We start from the raw sequence: 17,357 nt of genomic DNA, 5'->3' as shown, positions 1-17,357 counted from the left end.
CTTCCAGGAAATGCTGACAAAATGATTCTAAAATGCAATCTGAAGAAAGGCCGTTGCTCTTTGTGTGTGTGTGTGTGTGGGAGGACCGAAAAACAAGACCACAATCCACAGACCACAACAAAACAATAGAAGTTACAGAAAAGAAAGTCTAGAAATAATGATCAAACCTGCCAAGAAACTATACAAAATCCCCATAATGGATGTTTTTCACATACATAAGTTAGGAGCTCAAATGATGTATCTTACAATATGGACATGAAAATAAAAATTGAAGCTTCAAGATGAAGAATAAGACTTCTAAATGCTAAAATCTTCAGGCCAAGTAGCTCAAAAATGTAAGAGTAAAAATTTGTATCTAAACACATTTTTTTGTGTACTGCTTGAATCTCTCCAGAAAAGGTATACTATTTTAGCAGTAGAATATTTATGTGTGGGTGTGTATGCCAACAATTTTCACATTGCCAAACTATCAACAAAATATTTCTAGGCACTAATAGCAAAACGACAAAAGAACATATGTATATTTTAGTGTGTGTGTGTCACAGCATCGTTTATGAGTTTCAAGTTGAGGAAGTAGGCAATATCATAGACTACAGCTGTGAGTTAAAACAATTTTGTAAAAATATTTGGCAAAATGTGTTGACATCATTAGAAGATCATCTATGCTTTAGCCCCTTTTAGGAATTTACTCTAAAGCATAAAGTGCATTATATAAAGTCATAGATGTATGTAGAAACATTAATAAAAATTATATAAATAAGCTGTTAAACTGTTAATTAATATATTAATATAAAACTATTATTTTTAATCGTGAAAACTGAACATATCCAAAATAATATTTCAAGTTTCCTAAGTTGAACATTGTTCAGTCTCCATGAACTTATCAACACTAAGTGACATGGATCATTTATAAGAATAAGGTAGCTAGAAAGAGGAATATTAGTTAAAGACAAAATCAGTTTCAATAGCCTTCCAAAGAGATATGACTTTAGCTTTGATTTTGATTTAGATATGATTTTAGTTTGCCGTTTTTTAGACACACACATAGTACGCTTGAGCAAGAGACAGATAGTTAGGAATATGCTTTATCATGGCATCCTAGGCAGTTTACTTAGCTGTATGCTGTTTACTATATATTTTATTCCTTCAAACCTAATAAAACTAGACTCTGCTGCTTTATAGTGGGCATGCAGACACTTTCCACTTCTTCATGATGCTCTAACGTCAAGGGAATTCCCATTGCCCTTGTCCTTGGGCTACACCTTTATTTTTTCCCTACAAGTCACGTTGTTGTCCTGGGTTGCTGACTCCGTGTTTCTACATCTTCAAATGTGTTGTGTTTGAGGATGTAGTCTTCTTTAAATAGTCTCTATACCCACAGCCCTTAGCCAGTCAATACGTTGATCACTTTTAGAGTTAAATGATGCTCTAGGCAATTGTTTCCCACCCAAAACGCGGTACTCTTAAATGAGAGAAGAAACGCCTGAGGATGGGAGCATTTACCATGTTCTTCTCTAGGACCTCACATCATAAAGAGGGCTAACCTGAGTCTGAGAGGGAGAGAGACCTTGAGAATAGAAAGGAAGCTGACGCCAGCAATCAGAGAAAGTAAAAATGTGCAGTTCATTTGTAACTCTCTTCTAACTCAATTGCGTACATCAAGCCTGTGGTTTCAGTACAGTGTGACTGATAGCATCCGACCGAACTCCCTGTAATGGATATGTTGATTCACATCACAGTGGGAGTATGCCAGTTCTCCATACTTGTTTACTTGGTGTGGCCTGAATGAGTCATCAAAAGCAGTAGGTAAAATCTGTCCCCATTGTAGCCAGCATCACAATGTCTGCAGGTTAATCTGTCCTGTGTTCAGTCCAACCACTGAACAGTGAAGTCAGGTTTGCTTCAGAGACAGGTGAGTGTTTCATTTGGTACATGAAGCAGCAGGAAGTCTGCGATCTTTCCCATCTTTCTACTAGTGACTGTAAATATTCACTCCTATCCGAAATGTATCTCTGAGTAAGTTGAAAATCTATTTCTGTGTTCGACAACTAGGCTTTTGCCTGACTGAAGTTTTTACTGTATTGAACCCAGACAAGTAATTTATCTTTGCACCCCTGGGTGTGCTTTGTCTGTTTCCGACCCAGTCTCCATAAGGTGAGCACCCTCATTACACCACCGGAAAAGACCTCACTTTCCAGTCCTATCTAGTACAATTATCTTATCTCATCAATACCATTGTGTGTCATTCTTAGAGAAAGTTCAAACAGTACTTGAGTGAGTTGAAATGGGCAAATGTTCTACCTAGACATGACCCAAGACAGATGTGTGACCTTCTCCCATTCTGGATGAAAGCGGAAGATGGTGTATAAGATAGCTCTTTCTCTCCAAGACAGTGGAGATCCGGGCTGAAAAGTACAGAACATCAAGCAAGAATGGAGTCTCTTAGAACCTGTGAGGACAGCCACTTACCTGAGCCATTGGCCTCCTCTTGATCACTACACAAAGTTGGAGCACACAGCGCTGGGCAACCAAGGAAAGGCAAGTTTAAATAACTTAGAAAATGATATCATAACAAGTCTGAGATTTCTCCCAGGAAAAATGCTGAAGCGTCCAGAGGGCATCAATTAGATGGGCCCAGCCTGAAAGCAGACCCTTCACTCACAATACCAGAGAGCAAGCAGAGAACAGGCCATCTTCCCCATCTTCCCGTCAGCTGCTTTACTTTTAATTAGCAGCTTGAGGATAGCAATTGGCTAGATGTTTCATCACCAGAACCCTATGCCCCTCATTTCTCCAGAGTTTAACTGAGTAATATTTGGAATGTTGCCAAAGGAAGGGAAGCAGTTCATGGACACACTCGGACACTTTAGACTCAATTTTAATGCTCCCAATTTTCTCTTCTATGAAGTAGTTTCCCAATTAATATCATTCATTAAAAACACAAATAAGTAAAGTTTTTTTTTTTTTTTTTTTACAAATTTTAGATGGGTAACATCGGGCTATTTTCGAGCAAGTGTATGATGCACTTCATGCCCACCTCTCATGCCCACCCCTCAGACCACACTAGCCTCCCTGCTCCTGCTCCCATTCACATGAAGCCTCCATTGCTCCCTAGACAGTGTCCTACCGATTTCATGTCATCTATGCATGCAAGATTTTGTGTGTGTAAATCCTAGGACCCACAGTTGAGATAAAACATGATTATTTGTCTTTTTGAAACTGACTGAATTCATTTACTATAGTTATTGGTGTCCATTTTCTTTAAATGCTACAATTTCATTCTTTATAAGTAAAAACAATGTCTCTTATGTGCATACCACATTTTCATGACCCATGGCTCTGCTACTGGACACCAAGGTTGGCTCTATAACTTATACATAGTGCTATGGTAAACACTGATGTGCAGGTGTCTCTGTGACAGCTTAGATCCTTCAGGCTTAATTTCCCCAGAGAGGAAGAGCTAGGTCACACAGTAGGACAATTTTTAAGATTTTGAGGAACTTCAATACTAGTAGAGTATAAAGTTCCTGTATCCATATCCTAACTTGAAGGTGGAAGTCACAAAATAACCCCACACCAGTTTAGAATTATGAGCAATAAAAGGGTTATTTATTTAAGGAAAAAACTTAACAGATTACTGTCCTAGATAACAGTCCTCTGCACGATCAGGAACAGAGTCTAGCAGCCGGAAGTGGGAGCCGGAAGCCAGAGAGAGAAAGAGCACAGGTTTTACAGCTGTTTTTTACAGTATCAGAGATCACACCCAAGTGGGCTGGTATCTTAAAGGCTATTGGCTGAAGGGGTAGAATGTGCTCCCACAGCACTAACTAGCTCTTGTCATTTTCTGGTATTTCTCTTTCTCTTTTTGATTTATTGATGTATGTGAGTGCTCTATTTGCATATATGCCTGTGTGAAATTATAGGTGGTTGTGAGCCACCATGTGGTTGCTGGGAATGAAACTCAGGACTGAGCCATCACTCCCGCCCTTTCTTTGGTTCTCTTCATGAGAGCCTTTCTGATTGGGGTGAGATGGAATCTCAGTGCAGCTTCAGTACGCATTTCTCTGATGGCCATTGAGGTTGAACATTGTTTTCTTGTGTTTATTGGATATTTGTGTTTCATCCTTTGAGAATGGTCTGCCCATGTTTTAGCCAATTTTTCATCAATTCATCAGAGACAAAGATAAATCTGCTAAGAAAACAGCTCAGGCAAGATTTTGCTTAATAGTTGAACTAAAGCAACAATTCAATTCATGCAAAGTATTGCTATTGAACCCTTTTAAGTACAGAGTTGGAAGTCAAATTGTGAAAAACAAAGCAAAAAACCCTACTTTAGCCTATATTGAGAGTTCTCATTTTATATAGAGTATATAGTTTTACAAAGTAATTTTAAAAATATTTTTGCTTATGTATTTTATGCATATAGGTGTCTTATCTTGTATGTATGTTTATGTACCAGAAGAGAGCATCAGATTTCATGAGACTACAGTTATAGACAGTTGTGAGCAGCTATGTGGTGCTTGGAATTGAATCCAGGACTTCTGGAAGAGCAGCCTGTATTCTTAATGCCCGAGCCATCTCTTCAGACTTACAAAGTCATTTTTTATTTTTTAAGGTAGTAAGTCATATTAGAGTAATTGAAAACCAAGGAAAATCCTTTTCATGTTACTATAATAGAAATGAGTTCCTGGAAGACTTTTCCTTGCTTGCTTATTTTCTCTCTAGAGATGGAAGATTTACAGGTCTGTGATAAAAGTGATCATAATTAATTCTATGCCTTTCCACCAACCATAAGCCCAGTGATATTTTGGGATATATGCTTTTAAAAGGATGCTACATCATCTCTAATCCACATTATTAAATATGTTTAATGTGTTAATTTCATAATGCATTATAAATAGTCTCACACTTTTATAATTTTATTTAACAGTCTTGCAGTAAATGATACAAAATGCAGTTTTTAAAACCAGTTTTCCATTGGTTCCTCTATGAGCAGCAGTGTAGTGGATAACTGCAGAAACATCTACAAACAACTTTTCATCTTCAGAAAGAGTCCCAAGAGGTGGTCAAAAGGCCAGGCGATGGTGGCGCACGCCTTTAATCTCAGCACTCGGGAGGCAGAGGCAGGCGGATCTCTGTGAGTTCGAGACCAGCCTGGTCTACAGAGCTAGTTCCAGGACAGGCTCCAAAGCCACAGAGAAACCCTGTCTCGAAAAACAAAAAAAAAAAACAAACAAAAAAAAAAAGAGGTGGTCAAAAGAGAACTCAACCGGACCAACTGAACTTCAAGATGCATTTACAGCTTCCTCAATAACAGTGTACAGGATACTTTCCATATGTCTACTCTAGTTAGGGTCTACTTTTCTGGTATGTGGATATGTATACAATATATATGTATTATTTATTTATGTATAAAACTATGAAAATAGCTGTATCAATAGCTTCAATTTGTTATCACTTTTGTCACTACAATCTCAACTCTTTTTACAACTTTTGTTAAGTTTGTTCTTTGACGTTGCATACAAGTCCATAAGGCTTTCCAATTCTCTCGTCCCTGCCATCTCCTATCTTCCTGCCACTCATGGCAATCCCTTTTCCTTTGAGAACTCCTTTGCCTCACATTCAAGCATACTTGTATGTTTTGTGACCCACCGAGTTTAACCAGGTTCAACTAGGTCATGATAGGGTTGGAGTTCTTCTTTGGAACCTAGTGGGACTGCCCATGGGTATGCAACTGAAAGCAATGACTCCCTGTTTCCCAGAATGTACCCCTAGTCAGCAGGGGAGGGTATAGCCCCAGACTTTGTCCCCTATTCATTACTGATAGTTGACAGGGCCAGTCTTGTGTAGGTCTGTGAAGAAAATCCTATCTGCCGTGAGTTTATGGGTTCAATGGCTATTTCGTGCCCAGAAGATGGCTTTTTCAGCCTTCCTTCCTGTCTTCCAGCTATTAACTATATCTACCCCACCCAGTTTCTGCAATGTTCTCTGAGCCCTGGAAGGGCTGGCCTTGTTGATGTCTGAGCACTTAGCCCTTTCTCGTCCTCAGCAGCTTGAGCAGCTGTGAACGCTGTACTGGTGAGAGAGACTTCTGTGATCAAGGTGGAGAGGAACATTTGTCTACAGGAATAAGCATAGCTATTTAGAAAGCAGTTTGGTACCAAGTTAGTTTAAGTAGCCAACAGTACTTAGTTTCCCCCTCGGGCCTATAACTTCCCCAGGAATGCTTTTTATTGGGTTTACAGTAACAGGCAAGGGACCTAAATACAGTCAGAGAGCTAATGGTCACCTCAACAAAGTTATGTCTCCTGCACCCAGGGGCACATCTTGGGTTGGGAGTTGGCATTGGCACCCACAGTGTTCACAGTTGTGTAAGACCATTTATGCTTTACCTATTTTTTTTGCAATCAAGGTGTGTCATCTCTTCAGCAATAGGGTTCTAGTTCTTGTGGTCAACCAAGAGAAATGAAAAGATCTTGCATTATTTTAGGACGATTTGGGGGCATTCTTGACATTCTTAAGGAAGAACTATAAGGAGACACGCTCCATCTGGGACTAGTGTTTTTGTTTAATAACCTATGGATTTGAAGGAGCTTTTCCCATTGTCCATCAACAGATAAATGGATAATAAAATGGTGCATATACACAGGGGACTTTCATCTAGCTATAAAGAAAGCGAAATTATGAAATTTGGGAGTAAATGACGGTACTAAAAAAATTGTACTGAGTGAAATAAGCCAGGCTCAGAAAACCAAATACTGCCATTCCCTCTCTTATATGGTGCTGGGGACTGACTCTTCAGATTCGCATGTTTGACTTGGAGCATCTGAAGAAGCCAGGAAACTAGCAAGGGGCCTGTGGTGTAGAGAATGCCTTAGAGAAGGGTGTGATGGCTAGTGTTTTATCAACTTGACACAAGCAAGAGAAGCTAATCCTGGGCTGTATAAGAAACCAGGCCGAGCAAACCGCGAGGAAAAGTCCAATAAGCAGGATTCCTCTATGGCTTCTGCTTCAGTTCCTGCCTCAAATTCCTGCCCTGACTTCCTTCAGTCATAGAGTGGGATATAAACTCTAAGCTGTAATAAATCCCTTTCCTCCACAAGTTGCTTTTGGTCTGGTGTTTATCACAGCAGCAGAAACCTAACGCAATATAGAGAGGGATAGCAGAGCAATAGGTAACGTGAAAACCGAGAGGGCAGTTACTAGAATGTAAAGGGTTTAGTAGGAACAGGGAGGCAGAGATGGGAAGGAGGCTGGGGGAGGGGGAGGGCGCTAGGCAACAATTTCTTTAGAATTGAGACACGCCCTCCTGAGGCCTGAAGAAGGGTCCTGAAACTCACAGGTAAATAACCTTATAGGTCCTGTACAGCTGAGACTAAGGGGGAATCCCAGCTGTGTGGTGATAAGATGGTGGAGTGCGGCCTGGAGCAGACTCTGCTGTCTTCATCCCAGGCAGAGATGAGTCCTGATCAGGATTGAGTGCAGTGAAATTTTATTTCATTTTTATAAAATAGATCTCATATTAAGTCATAAAGGAGTTTTACAAGTAACTTTCTTTTTTTTGTATTTGCCATTTGATGATCTTTAAATTCAGACATTTGGGTCAAAAAGAAGAAATGGTGGATGTTTGCTTTGTCTTGTAGCATTTTCCACAGAACCGGAGAAGATGCCCAGGAGATGGTCCAACAGCCTGGCTGTGAGCCTTCAGATGGGGGCTATGCAAGAAACAAGAACGGAACTGAGCCACTTATCTGCTCAAAATGAAGGCCTTGTACCCAGATAATCTCCACCTTCTATGGGTCCGACTGAATAAATAGAAACCTTTGCAGAAGTAAATTTGTTTAAGAAATGTGTCTGCCAGGCGATGGTGGCGCACGCCTTTAATCCCAGCACTCGTGAGGCAGAGGCAGGCGGATCTCTGTGAGTTTGAGACCAGCCTGGTCTACAGAGCTAGTTCTGGGACAGGCTCCAAAGCCACAGAGAAACCCTGTCTCGAAAAAAAAAAAAAAGAAAGAAAGAAATGTGTCAGGAGGATCTTCATATGACAGAACTTTTCTTTCTAGCTGGACATAAAGAAGAAATCCAGAGAGTCTGTGTTTGAATTAAAGAACTAAAGATAAGCACAGAGGGTACACAGCATCTACACAAAAACAGCTCTCACCTAAAAGGGGTAAGACAATTTATTCTAAAGCTAAATATAAGTGACAATGACTGGGAAAGATGTTCCCACATAGTAGCAGTTTGACAGCTTTTATAATAAGAAAACAGCAATATCATAGATCAAGGGACACTTTTCAAATACATTATCCAACACTAAGTAGGTGGAGAAATCTCAGCTATAAGAAAGATAACCAGCAGGGCAGCGAAAGTGCATGAACTTCTTATCCTCCTGCATCTATTTGACAAGTACTGTATCACAGACATGTGCCACCATGCGCAACTTTATGCAATTCTGGGACCAGAATCCAGGACTTTAGGCATATTAAGCAAGCACACATCAGCTAAGCTATATTCCCTCCTATAACCTGATGCCGAAACACTAATATTATTACTAATAGTATTAATTAACTAATAGTATTACTAATATTATTAATTAACACTAATAGTATTAGTGCTAATAGTATAATAACTTCCTATAATCTAATACTGAAAAGAAAACTTCAGGCAATGAGTAATAGAATGCAAATTATAATAGAATCAAGGCAATGAAGCAAACTAAAAAGAATAAAAGAGGTTCATTTGGAAACCATAAAACATTATGCATTTAATAAAATGTTTAATTCAGAATATAAGAAAGTTTACATTTTATTGAACTAGAGGTCATGGATCAGGAAACTGAATCTTGAAACTGATTGATTACTGATAATTGTTCTGGTTCCAAGATGTAGATGTTTTAAGTGGATGTTTTTGTTTTGTTGCAATATGATTTATTGAGAATTTCACATGTGTGGATATAAACTGGAGTAAGTGTAGAGGCCAAAAATGTAAGAAGCACCATGGGGTGGGGACAGGGAGGAGCCTTAGAGAGGGTAGGAGCAGGATACAGGCACTATAAAGAATGAGACTGTAGAACCAGAACTGTGCCCAGAATACCTCTGGAAGATCTACCCCCTAGGATTCCGTTTCAGGTTTCAGTGCCACCAAGATCTGGGCATACCTACTCCCACCTCTACCCCTGGACCCAGGACCATTGAAGCCCTCCCTTCCAGGTTTGTATCACCAGAGCCAACAGCTGTCTCTCTTGAGACTGTGACTCAGAAATCCTCCCAGAGGGACAAGAAAGACATCTGTGCCACAGCCTGGTTCTCTACTGACCCTGCTTGCTGGAGAGGCGTGATATGTCTACACTGTACCAGGTCACCCTGTCCTGATGCCTCTGGAGATAGGGACAGAGATTTGAGAGTTCTATTAAATGTTGTTCAAACCATTGTAAAATAAAAAAAGAATGAAACAAAAAGAACAAGGGAGATTTGACTGGGACTGGGGGATGGAGGGCAATAAAAAAAGAGGGGAGAGTGATAAAGAACACTAAGGGTATTTGAAAAAGAAATCGGGAACCATTATTTGATGTTTAGCTACAATTATGTATAATATCTAAGTACATGTATATATGCACACGTGTGCATGTGCATTCACACACACATGTCAGAACTAAGATGTGGTTATTTGTTTAATGACAACTTCAGCTGAGCATGCACGTAACTATGGATAAATGAGATATAAAAGATTGATTGAGCAAAAATTCTCAAGCTGTATTTGCTAAAAGTGGTGTCTGAACTTGTTGAATAAGAAAGTGTTGAAGAAAATCATCCATGCTAGCAGGCTGAGAAGTAGAAAATCATCCAGGCTAGCAGGCTGAGAAGTAGAAAATCATCCAGGCTAGCAGGCTGAGAAGTAGAAAATCATCCACGCTAGCAGGCTGAGAAGTAGAAAATCATCCAGGCTAGCAGGCTGAGAAGAATATGTATGAGAGTCATTTGCACCTGCCTAGTCCATGGATTTATGCTGTGTGTCTGTGTTTGTACTAGTTCCACTTTGTTTTATCACCATGACTCACCTTAGCATGACTCAAAATCAAGAGCAGTGATACATCCTGCAATATTCTGTTTGTCCAGGATAACCTTGTCTTGATTTTCTGGGCCTCCACAAACATCTTTGGGTTGATTTTTGTCTGTGAAAAAGGTTCTAGTGCTTTGAATGAGGCTACATTGAATCTGTAAATTTTTTTATAAACTTAGTTTTACAGATTAACTCTTTCAATCTATGAGCATGAGGTACTCTTCCATCTACTGGTGTCTTCTTTCTTGAGAGTCTTAACATTTTCATGGTAGAGGTCTTTTGTTTCGTTGGTAAGATTTATTCTCAGGTAATCTCTCTCTCTCTCTCTCTCTCTCTCTCTCTCTCTCTCTCTCTCTCTGTGTGTGTGTGTGTGTGTGGTGCTGTGTATAGGATTGTCTCCTTTTTCTGTAGGGTTTTCATGAAAGTCATTGATATGCATGATAATTTTGTACCCTGTGTCTTTTCTTAAGATGTTTTAGCTCTAAGAGACTTTTGGTGGTAACTCTCTTTTCTTCTTTTCCACTTATATTCCTTTTATTTGCTTCTCTTGTGGGATTGCTCTAGACAAGACTTTAAGGACTATATTGAATTGAAATGGAGAAAGTGGACACTCGTGTTCCTGATCAAAGTGGAAATATTTTGAATATGTATGACTTTATCAATAGGTTTATTGTACATAGCCTTTGTATACATTTAGTAGGATGTTGCCAATAGGTTTGTTGTACATAGCCTTTGTATACATTGCCTCCATCCCTACCTTTTCCATGATGTTTATCATGAAAGGATTCTAGATTTTGTCAAAAACAAAAACCATTTGTTTTCTATCTTTGAGTCTACTCTTGTGATGAATTACCTTTAATGATTTATGTATGTTGACCTATTCCTCACTTACTGGAATAAAATCCACTTAGTCATCAAGAATGAAATTGTTGATGTCATGTTGAGATTGGATAATTTTGCGTATATGCTCATCAGGAGTTTGGTCTATAATTTTCTCTCTTTTGTGGTATCTTTATCTGTTTTAGTAGCATGGTAATACTGACTTCATAAAAAGTGTTTGGAAAATTTTTTTATTGATTAATTGAGTATATTTTTATTAGTTATCCTTTGATGTTCTTGTATAACTCTACAGTCAATCTGCCTGGTCCTTGTTTTTTTAGTTTTTGTTAGGTTTGATGGCTATTCTTTTTTTTTTAATTAATTTATTTAATTATTAAAGATTTCTGCCTCTTCCCCGCCACCACCTCCCATTCCCTCCCCCTTCCCCAATCAAGTCTTCCTTCCTCCTCAGCCCAAAGAGCAAGCAGGTTTCTCTGCCCTGTGGGAGGTCCAAGGACCACCCACCTCCATCCAGGTCTATTAAGGTGAGCATTTGATGGCTATTCTTAGTTGTCAAATTGACTATATCTGCAAACTAAAACCTCAAAGTAGAGGGCCCGCCTGCGAGGGACTTCTACTTAATTTGAACTGGGAAGATCTACTTCTAGTCCTTCGAAGTAGGAAGACACACCTAAAGTCCAGATCTTTAATGCAGATCTAATCTGGGCCACACCTTCTCTTGGAAGCCTATATAAGCACATGGAAGAAGGAAATTTTGCTTTTCTCACGTTGCTAGCAAGTCCATTACTACACAGGCAATAGAGTATACTTCCGTGATTCAGCCTATAGTGAAGAGCAGCTGAGACACCCAGCCTCATGAAAAACTACTGGATTCTTGGAGTTTCCACTCATACCCAGCCATTGTTGGATTAGCTGAACCACATCCTCTAAGTCATTCTAATAAATGCCCTTTCTACACATATATTTAGAGATTCATTCTGTAAGTTCTGTTAGTATATTACATGCATCTAAAAATTTCTCCATTTCCTTTAAGCTTTCCTACTTAGTGTAGGAGAGGTTTTTAAGGTATGCCCTTATTACTTTCTAAATTTCATTGTTTCCTGCTGTGGTGTTTCCCTTTCTATCTCTAACTTATAAATTTGTGGTCTTTTTCTCCTTCTTTTGGTTAACTTGGGTAAGGATTTGTTAATTTTATTTCTTCAAACAAATATATCCTCATTAATGCTTTGCATTTTTGTTTCTATTTTGTTATTTTATTTCCTATTTTTATTATTTCTTTTCATTTACTGTTTGGGGGTTTTCTTCATGAATCTGTGAGTTGTGGGGTTTCTGTAGACTTATAGACCTTACAATGTGTCAGACCTGGTCCTCCACCTTGGGTCCTCAACTTCTGCTCTGACTGCTGGAAGTTGTGAAATCCCCCCACATACTCTTATCAAGCATGTTTCTTTTAATCAAAATGCAGTGAAGTATTTTAATGTATACCTTTGATGGTTCTATTACTTTTAATTTACAAATTTAATTTATTTTTACTAAAAGTAATTATATACAGGTTAGGTTTTACCAGAGCTATTTGGTATCTTGTCACTAGTTTTATTGAAGTTTGCTTTTTGTTATTCTCTGAAGTCTTACTTTGTTGTTAAGTCACTTACTTGCTTTAAAAATGTGCTGCTTATTATTTTACATTTTCTATTGTAGATTTTCTGTCCATTGTTACTGGAGAATAAGAGAATATTTGAATGTAAAGAAGCTATTTCAAAAATAGCTGACGCTAAGCAGGAGCAGAGGGATAAGAAGCATACAAAAGCGAACTGGTGAACAGATAACAGAAGGTGGTGCATCTATCCCATGGATGCTTTTCAACTGCCAAGAAAAGTAAAAAAAATAAAATTTGAAGGTAAATAGATAGAACTAAAGAGCCACTTTCCTAAACTAGTACCATTTCTAAGTACATTATAAACAATTATCCTAATACCCACAGGTAAGTGTAGATCCTCACCCTCATCTAAATAGCTTCTTCTGGCAGCAGAATGAGATCACTACAGAAAGCCACAAATGTTCAGATAGAGAAATCAGCTGATCATGGGAGTGTCTGCTCCTAACTAACACAGTGACAAGAACCTAAGACTCAGGGAACATTGCCGAAGGTATGTGTGTTTACGTGGTGTGGTGCAGGGGATGGGGTTGGGAGGGAGTGGATTGTCAGAGCCAAAGGATTAGAGCATCTGCTGCAAAATAGTTTATATTTTAAAAAGACACAAAGAGAGGTGTAGAGAGGAGGAGGCAGATCTGGGAGGAATTGGGGGTGAATATCATTAAGAAACATTGTACTCACTTTTTGAAGAATTAATAATTTAAAAATAATACACTAAACAAGCTTTACAATTGCACTACTTTCTTCCTGAGATTTTGAATTTTTGGTGTCTTTAAATCTTACATGGCTTATCTCTTAACATATTAAAGTAACTATTATTTGGGGATGGTTTTCTTTATAGCAAAGATATGAGTAGTGAATGACTAATGTTTGAAGTGTTACAATACTCTGATTCTGACTGTTCTCTTACTGGTGAATTTTGTGCATTTCTGTGCTTTCTCCTTATTTGATGTGTTTTTATTTAAGTCTGTTGAATACAAACATTTTTATAGAACAGATCTGATGGAGCTACCTTTTTTCAGGTTTGTTTCAATAAGACCTTTATCCAAGCTTTATCTCTAAAGAGGAAATTTCAAAGTGTATTCTCTGTTGGCAAGATTTGATTTTTATGTTCTTTCAGTATTGTGAAAACACCATGCTCCCTCTTCTGACTTATAAAGGTTCTTCTCTGCTAGAGAAGTTGTGGATACTTCATGTGTTCATTATTTTGGTTTTCATGTTTTGTACGTATTCTTTGGTTCTTCAAAGACCTTTATTTTTACATTTGAGATATGGATTATACACTGTCTCGGTGCAGACTAATTTACATTTCTTCCATCAGCATCCAAAAGTTTCTTCTACCCTGCATTCTCTCCAGGACTCACTGCTACTTATGTTCACGATGGTTACCATTTTAACTGGGGTCTGATGGAATCTCAAGGTGAGTGAGTGCCATCTACATCACTTCGATGGCTAGTGATATAGCATATTTTCACATCCTTACTAGCCCTTTCTATTTCTTTTTTTATCAGAAAGTTTGATATCTTTATTCAGAAAAGTGACTCAACTGCAGGAGGATGATCTTTTGAGAGGAAACCCTAAATCTTTTACTGAGCAATTCCGTGTAGTCCAAGGTTTATAATCCTGATGAGATTCTTCCACCTGAAGCTTTTCCTGCATTCATGTATTTTGCATGATGCCTGATGTGGTCGGTTGTTGGTGGAGCAGCGATGGGCTGCATTCCCAGTGCCCGGCCACCCGCATTGTTAGCTTTACCCAAAATAATTACACGGAAACTGTATTTTTTTAAACATTGTCTGGCCCATTAGTTATAACCTCTTATTGGCTAGCTCTTACATATTGTTCTAACCCATTTTTAATATCTGTGTAGCCCCACGAGGTGTGGCTTACCAGGAAAGATCTTAACCTGTGTCTGTGTCTGGTGGGAGAATCATGGCGACTGTCTGACTCGGCTTTCTTTCTCCCAGCATTTTGTTTTGTCTACTCCGCCTACCTAATGTTTGCCCTATCAGGCCAAGCAGTTTTCTTTATTAATTAACCAATGAAAGCAACAGATAGATAAAGAAGTCACTCCCACATCATTTTCCCTTTTTCTGTTTAAACAAAAAAGAAGGCTTTTATTTTTTTTATTTTATTTTATTTTTTTTTGGTTTTTCGAGACAGGGTTTCTCTGTGGTTTTGGAGCCTCTCCTGGAACTAGCTCTGTAGACCAGGCTGGTCTCGAACTCACAGAGATCCGCCTGCCTCTGCCTCCCGAGTGCTGGGATTAAAGGCGTGCGCCACCACCGCCCGGCCAAGGCTTTTATTTTAACATAGTAAAATTACATATAGCAAAACAGTTATTAAACAAGAATTACAATTACAATATTTATATCTATTTTATCTTTTATTATAATTAAGGAAAACTACAACTATCTATTTATTTTTTAACTCCATCAAAGACTCCAGAAGGATATAATATTACCTAAGCAAACAAGAAATCCAAACCTCTAGAAATGACAGAGACAACTCGCTGCCCTGACAATCACCCAAAGTTCTTTTGAATTGTTGGGGCATCCATCACCTACCTAATTTTTGCCCTATCAGGCCAAGCAGTTTTCTTTATTAATTAACCAATGAAAGCAACAGATAGATAAAAAAAAGTCACTCCCACATCAGTCGGTGATGAAGGTTGCAATGAAGTAGTAGCTATGATCATAACCCTCCGGTAGCCTATAAACAACAGGGATTTTCTTTTCTGTGCAGGCAGCTATGAAGTTATCAGGGAGTAACTGCCCATTTGTGAGAGACTCATCATCTTTTCCTTGATCAATTAATATGTCAATCTGGGAACCTTGAAGAGGACCTCACGAGACAGGTCGCTTCATACGCCTTCCATTTACTTTCATCTGGTCCCAAATATCCATTAAAAACTTTTTTGCCCCAAGGACAGAACACTGGGTTGCAAATCAGAGCAAATGCTGACACAGATTTGTATTTTCCAGGATTTTTCAAAGCACAAATCAGAGCTCCGTGGCCTCCCATGGAGTGACCAAAAATAGACATCCTCTGTGGGTCCACTGGGAAAATGGCATTTATGAGTTGTGGAAGCTCCTCAGTTACCCGTAAGAGTACATTCTGTAATTTGTTTTCCAGGGGTCTTCAGTGGCATTCACGTAGAAACCCTCACCAGTGCCGAAGTCCCAGCTGTCATCTTCTCCTTTAATGTTGCAGCCACGGGGACTGGTATCTGGAGCAATGACGGCAAGGCCTTGTTCTGAGGCAGCTTGCTGAAAGCCAGATTTTGTTATGAAATTTTGTTCTGTGCAAGTTAAACCAGACAGCCAGTAAAGTGCAGGACATTTGCACTCTCTGCCCATGGAGGCAGGTAGACAGCAAGTCTCATTTTACATTTCAGCTCAACACTGTCATGTTCAAAGATCTTCTGGAGCCCTGCGAAGCATCTGTTGCTGGAAATCTGCCTCAGTGCCATTCTCCTCCTGTTAAGTTGCTGCTTGTTCTTTCTGTCTGCACCAAAGGGCAGTGGATCTGGGGGAGAGTCACCATTTCTATTTCAACTTTTGAGACATCTTTGCTCATTTAAAATACCCATTATTGACCGAGTTGCTAGATTTCTTGGTATTTATTTTAATTTGGATAATAACCCTCTGTTGAAAGTATTGTTATCAAAAGTTTTCTTCTACATTCTTGGCATATATAATTTTCTAATTTTATGCAATCTTATTGGTCAATTATGAACATAATTTCCTGAGCAATTGGAGTCTATTTTATAAAGTTCTTTCCCATGAGTATGCTTTAAAGTATTTCCATATATTTTTCTCCAAAAATTTCAGACTTTTAGGTTTAAATGAATGTGAACACATTTTGAGGTGACATGTTTTTTGGTACAGGGTGAGAGATATGGACCTAGTTTCATGTGGATATTCAGTTTTTCTAGCATTTTGGATGAAGAGAATGCCATTTTTCAAAATTAATGGTTAAGTCATCTGTATCAAAAATCATGTGAACCCAAGTATTTTAGTTTAGAGTCTATATTATATTTCATTGATCTACATGTCTATTTTGCTGTCAGAATCATGTGATTTTTGTCATTCTTGGTCTAGAATATAACTTGAAATCAGGTTAGCTGATACCTCCAGTTTTATTCATTTTGTTCTGGAATTATCTGTCCAGTTGTTTTAGTCATTTCCATAAAGAATTTCATTGGCATCTTGATGGGTTATGAATCAGAAACAATGCATTTGATAACGTAGTCATTCTCATGATATTGACTCCGATGCTCCATAATCATGGGAGGTCTTTTCATTCTCTAGCATCACCTTCAATTTCCTTCTTTTGTTGTCTTACAATTTCACGGTGGAGTTATTTCATGCTGTTTTTATTTATTTACTTATTGAACAGTAACATTGAAAATTTATTGAAAACATTGTGGGCAACACTTGTAAATTTTCCTATAAGGCTTTTGAAATCATCTTAATTATAATGTTTTGTTTCTTTTTTATTGCACTATACATTTTTCTCTGCTCCTTTCCTTGCCTTTCCCCTCCCCTTCAATCCTCTCCCACGGTCCCCATGCTCCCAATTTACTCAGGAGATCTTGTCTTTTTCTACTTCCCATGTAGATTTGATCCATATATGTCTCTCTTAGGGTCCTCATTGTTGTCTAGATTCTCTGGGATTGTGAATTGTAGGCTGTTTTTTCTTTGTTATGTCTAAAAGCCACTTATGAGTGAGTAGATATGACATTTGTTTTTGTGGGTCTGGGTTACCTCACTCAATATGATGTTTTCTAGATCCATCCATT

General features: G+C 38.5%; 1 pseudogene; it reads right to left on the bottom strand.

The window, feature by feature from the left end:
* Positions 1-14,168: 14,168 nt before the first annotated feature.
* Positions 14,169-16,357, bottom strand: LOC130874122 (S-formylglutathione hydrolase-like; annotated as a pseudogene).
* Between the last annotated feature and the right edge of the window lie 1,000 nt (positions 16,358-17,357).

This window comes from Chionomys nivalis, chromosome 5, assembly GCF_950005125.1.
Source record: "Chionomys nivalis chromosome 5, mChiNiv1.1, whole genome shotgun sequence".
NCBI lineage: Eukaryota > Metazoa > Chordata > Mammalia > Rodentia > Cricetidae > Chionomys > Chionomys nivalis.
This window is presented reverse-complemented; position numbering and strand designations above follow the sequence as displayed.